The sequence below is a fragment of the Ostrinia nubilalis genome, chromosome 5 (genome assembly GCF_963855985.1).
Source record: "Ostrinia nubilalis chromosome 5, ilOstNubi1.1, whole genome shotgun sequence".
NCBI classification, from domain to species: domain Eukaryota; kingdom Metazoa; phylum Arthropoda; class Insecta; order Lepidoptera; family Crambidae; genus Ostrinia; species Ostrinia nubilalis.
The window spans coordinates 3,184,734-3,190,733 of NC_087092.1; positions in this window are offsets into that span (position 1 = coordinate 3,184,734).

Genomic DNA, 6,000 nt, shown 5'->3' on the forward strand with positions numbered 1-6,000 from the left:
GATCATACTTTGATATTTGGATAGCGGGTTTGAGTAAACTTTTTACTACGCCTATTTCCAGGTTCTCGTGGATTTCTCAAATGTAATTATACCAATGCGCCGATGAAAGCACCCTTAGCAGATATTTTGGAGTTCTTGGGAGGCAAATAGTTAATGTTGGATTAGCTGGTTTTCGACCACATTTAGGTACCTAGATGCCATAATATTGTCCAGATCGGTTTATAGTTTTTAGGGTTCTGTAGTCCTGACAAGGAACCCTTATAGTTTCGATATGTCTGGCTGTCTGTCTGTCCGAGGTTTTGCTTGGAAACTACTGGCACTAAAGAGCTGTAATTTTGTGGAGGTATTGATATTATATTGATCACGCCGACAAAACGGTTTGGCCGGAGTATAAGTTTCATGTCCTAAATGTGTTATGGTGAGACTTCGGAGTTTGCTTTTATGCGCTAGTGAGTCAGCTAAGCATTAGTCACATCTAGCTGAGTTTGCAACAGTCTATTAAAGTGGCTTTAAGATCACTGTTCACATCTGAGGAAGGCCACAGTTGTTTCTGGTGACTGAGCTACTTTACTAGTAAATATTATTGATATTATGTTGTAGAGGACCGGACCAATTACGGAGTACTGGGATACTCAAGTTCTGCAGCTAAAAAAAATCTTGTCACAGAGTTTGACTTGAAACTATGCCATAAATTGATGGTGGATTACTATATGGGCCATAGGTACTTAAGCAAGGGGATAAACGTCCAAGGACGGTCTTTTCCCACAATTTTGACAATACAAGAGTCAGGTTAATAGAACGATAGGATGAGACTTTGTTAGGCGGCTTTCCAGCCTTATGGATAATTTACCAAAGCTAAGGAACTTGCGTTGCGAGGCTCTCACTCAGTATGTTGGCCGTTTGGTGTAGTGGTACGTTCGTAATCTATGCCGGAGGTCGCGGATTCGATTCCCGCACAATAGAAACATTTGTAAAAAAAAAACAAATAGTCAGTGCAGTATTAGGAGTCGGCGCGCCGACAGCCGATCGTCGGCGGCGGCGGCGTGAAAAATTTCGCGGCGGCGGCGGCGCGCCGGCGTGGCGCCCACCTCTAGCCGGTACTAAGGGCTCTTCAGAAGTTGTTCAATTCCGTCATCCTCGAAGGAAAAACGCCTACGACATGGCACGGAAGTGTGGTGGTACTCTTCTTCAAAAAGGGTGACAAAACCTTGTTGAAGAATTATAGACCCATCTCACTTCTGAGCCATGTCTACAAGCTGTTTTCAAGAGTCATTACGAATCGTCTCGCTCGCAGGCTCGACGACTTCCAGCCTCCCGAACAAGCCGGTTTCCGAAAAGGCTTTAGTACCATAGACCACATACATACGCTAAGGCAGATTATACAGAAGACCGAGGAGTATAATCAACCACTTTGCCTGGCGTTTATGGATTATGAGAAAGCCTTCGATTCGGTCGAGACCTGGGCAGTGCTACAGTCTCTCCAAAGGTGCCAAATTGACTATCGATATATCGAAGTGTTGAGGGGTTTGTACAAAAACGCCACAATGTCGGTCCGCCTCCAGGATCGGGACTCGAAACCTATCCAGTTGCAGCGAGGGGTAAGACAGGGAGACGTCATATCTCCAAAACTGTTTACCACCGCCCTGGAAGATGTCTTCAAGCTTCTGGACTGGAACGGATTTGGCATAAATATCAACGGCGGGTACATCACCCACCTTCGATTCGCGGACGATATCGTAGTCATGGCTGAGACCTTGGAGGATCTAGGCACAATGCTCGATGGCCTCAGTAGAGCCTCTCAACAAGTGGGCCTCAGAATGAACATGGACAAGACAAAAATCATGTCTAATGTCCGTGTTGCATCCACTCCTCTGAAGGTTGGAGACTCTACACTCGAAGTTGTTGACAATTATGTATACCTGGGATAAACAGTCCAGTTAGGTAGGTCCAACTTCGAGAAAGAGGTCAATCGTCGAATCCAACTCGGATGGGCAGCGTTCGGGAAGCTTCGCCATATACTCACGTCCGAAATACCGCAGTGTCTCAAGTCGAAAGTATTTGACCAATGCGTGTTGCCAGTGATGGTATACGGATCTGAGACGTGGTCGCTTACTATGGGCCTCATAAAAAGGCTCAAGGTCACCCAAAGGGCGATGGAGCGGGCTATGCTCGGAGTTTCCCTGCGTGATCGAATCAGAAATGAGGAGATCCGCAGGAGAACCAAAGTAACCGACATAGCTCGCAGAATTGCTAAAATCAAGTGGCAGTGGGCGGGGCACATAGCTCGTAGAGACGATGGCCGTTGGGGCAGGAAAGTTCTCGAGTGGCGACCACGGGCTGGAAGACGTAGCGTGGGCAGGCCTCCTACTAGGTGGACCGACGATCTGGTAAAGGTCGCGGGAAGAGCCTGGATGCGGGCAGCGCAGGACCGTTCATTGTGGAAAACCTTGGGGGAGGCCTTTGTCCAGCAGTGGACGTCATTTGGCTGAAACGAATGAACGAACGATACACAATTATTATTATTTTAATACGGGTATTATTTTATTATGTAGCATCTTTAATTTACTATAATTGTGTTTATTCAACAAATGTTTGCACATTATTATTATTGTTATATATTTATATTTAAACGGCCTTGTTGATATGCAGTTTAGGTTAGTGTCCGTGACTTCCACTCGGCATGGGGCCCACTGAAAACCAGCGTCGTGGCCTTCCCCACCGTGGGCCACGGCATATGCTGAGTGGAATCCCATTGCGATGGGCATCGCTGTTGCGACAGGATAGCACTGCTCACTGCTCAGTTCACTTTTTATTTCCTTGTAATTTATGTGCCATTTCTGTCTTTTTTTCTGTGTACATTCTCTGTCATGTATAAGTGATGTTCATCGTAATAAATTTTTCTTTCTTTCTTTCTTTAAACGCCACTTGTATATTTGGGAAAACGCACTTTACTTTATCTACACTAATATTATAAAGAGGAAAACTTTGTTTGTTTGGTTGTAATGAATAGGCTCAAAAACTACTGGACCGTTTTTAAAAATTCTTTCACCATTTGAAAGCTCTCTACATTACTCACGAGTAACATAGGCTAAATCTCGTAAGTGTAGGTATGAAATGAAACGCCTCCAATTCCATCCTCTGCTGGCGCGCCAGCAGAGGATGGAGGCCCCTGGAGAACAGGGGCCCCAAGCACGTGCTTGTAGTGCTTATACGTTAATCCGCCACTGAATAGAAGGGTGGGGTTGCTAAGCTAGGAGGTTTTGCGTGTTGGGGAGGTGCAGGAGAGTTCGTACCAGAAGTTTCAGGGGAGGCTAGGGGTGGGGGGCAGGTGGTGGGAGTGTGGGGGGGGGTTTCAAGTAAGTGCTGGAACGGTAGGGGAAATGGACTGATATCCTCTTACGGGAGGTCGGAAGACTGCACCGGAAGTTTCAGCGTGGGAAGGGGCGGGAGGCAGTCTAAGTTACCTTATACAGGGTGTAAAAAAACCTATCACGAAGACTGAAACTACGCCTTCTGTACACCCAACCAAGTATAGCCCGACCAGGAACATAAAAACCCTCGCCATGTTGCGGAAAACTAATGGTACTAATTTCTTTTAATGGCAACAATAACTGAAAACTTCATTGACATGTCACCTTGCATGTCAGTCTATTGCTGTCAAAGTGTAAACAAACTTTATTTTAAATGTGCGCAATTGATTTTGTGAATTAAATTGCTAAAATCTTTTTATAGTCGTGAAGGAAAAGTGGTTCACTATGTGTTAAAGTATTTGTCGAAGAGAAATACTAAGGGTTCGGACAATATTTTCATTGAATAATGTTTCTGACAAAGGTTGTCAAATTGACTGACATGTTTATCGTATAGTACAGTCCACTATGAAAATTAGCTGTGGTTTGTTTCAACTACCTATTTTAAAATTTTTTGTCACTTTCTAAGTGTTGAATTTTATGGAATTGGGAAAGAAGTAGGGTAATTGTGCCGGTTTTCCGTCCAGCTCCTGTTTTCGTCCATTTGACCGACTTGCCACAAACAAATACGGAAAATTAGAATACAAACCTAACTTTCCGTGCAAGTTTGGACTTGTTATAATCTATAATATCTAAGTAACAGTTCTGCCTGCATGAAAATGTAATTTGACAAGTAATAACTCCAAAAAAATCTACGGAAGTTGCTGCTGCACACAGGTGAATGGAAAACGTCGTCAAGTTAGAAAAAAAACGTGCCGGTAGGGAACTTTCATGATATGTTTAATTACTGTTTTAGCTACTTTACGTAATGTTTTTGGCACGTATGTCTAATTATTAGCATAATAAACACTATTTTAAGGGTTTATTAAAGTTTTTGTACAGAAATCTTAGATAATTAAGTGGACTAATACTAGCATAACAATTTTGCAAGATTTTGGTTTTCGTCCACGTGGACGGAAACCCTGACACCTAGTCAATATTTTTAATAATCATTTTACTTCAATGGACCTACAAAATACAATGTTTTTTCTTCCAATATGATCTGTATTGCTATTACATTAAACATTTTAGTTTACGTCCACTTTTTAACAGTGATAAACCCATAAAAACCGTTAAAAAAAATGTGGACGAAAACAAAAAACAGCTTTAAACGTTGTTGTGTTTCCGTCCATGACGTCATGAGCAAGCACTGGGGTGGACGAAAACCAAAATTAGGTATTCCTGTAGATTAGTTTTCGTCCATTTGTCCTTCGACCTATTGCAATATTTTCCTAAATTTAGGTAAGAAACTTATTTAAATCTTTTTGATATCATTTGAAAGCTAACAAAATTACCTTTCAAATGATATACCACAATCCATAGTTATTGTATTGTAGAATTGGTTTTAAGTTAATAATTCAACTGCACCCTTTTTTCTACACAGTGGTCGAAAACTAGCGTACACTAGGACGAAAACTGATTTTTTTGGACGAAAACTAGTGAAATCGCCTCTTTTGCATAAAATATTTTTTATAAAAAAACCCGTGGTATTTACTTATTGTCATATAATATTAACGTAAAGTATGTTAGAATATGCATTATCTGTGATGTAAAGTTGGCAACACTGCCTATCTGTCTGTTGTGTGCAAAAAAATAAAAAGTGAGCTATGGCGTCTTGAAAGTCTTCGTTTTATTTTACAAAGAAAGTTCATCATTAATACTAAAAGGTTATGGGCACCTCAAATATATCGCTTCCGCAATTGTCTGCGGACAATTTCGGTCATTGGAAATTCCGAATTAGATGTTTGCTAGAAGAAAGGCAATTGATCGACACCTTGGACGATGACGAGGTAGATAAAAAGAGTGATTCGCGAGCCAAATCCATTATCGTACAGTGCATCACCGACAAACACTTAGATCTGGTGAAAGATGCAAAAACAACAAAAGAAATGTTTGCCATTTTGTGTTCTATTTTCGAGAGAAAATCCATCGTAAGCCGAATTCATATAAGGAAAAAGTTGCTAACCTTAAAACTGCAAAACAACGAGAAATTGGAGGAATATTTCCTGAAATTCGAGTCAATAATCAGAGAATTAGAGAATGCAGACAAGAAACTTGATGAAGAGGAGAAAATTACCTATCTTTTGTTGGGACTTACTGAAAAATACAACACTCTGGTAACGGCACTGGAAACAATGAATGAAAAGTTAACATTAGATTTTGTGAAAGGAAGATTACTGGATGAGGAACTGAGGAGTGCAGGACAGGATGAACAGAACCAGCAACCCCACCAGATGGCATTCAAAACCAATGCAATAATATGCTACAAATGTAAAAAGGAAGGCCACAAGAGCTTTGAATGTCGATCCAATGCAGCAAGAACAACAAGTGGTAATTATAGAGGAAGAGGTTATAGAGGTCGTAGCCGAGGCAGAGGGTATCATCAGAGTCAAAGTCATGCTGCAACTACAGAGGAAGATCAACGAGAATTTACATTCTTATCTGGAACCGAGAACCAATGCAACATATTTGAAGAAAAAGAAAACATAGAATG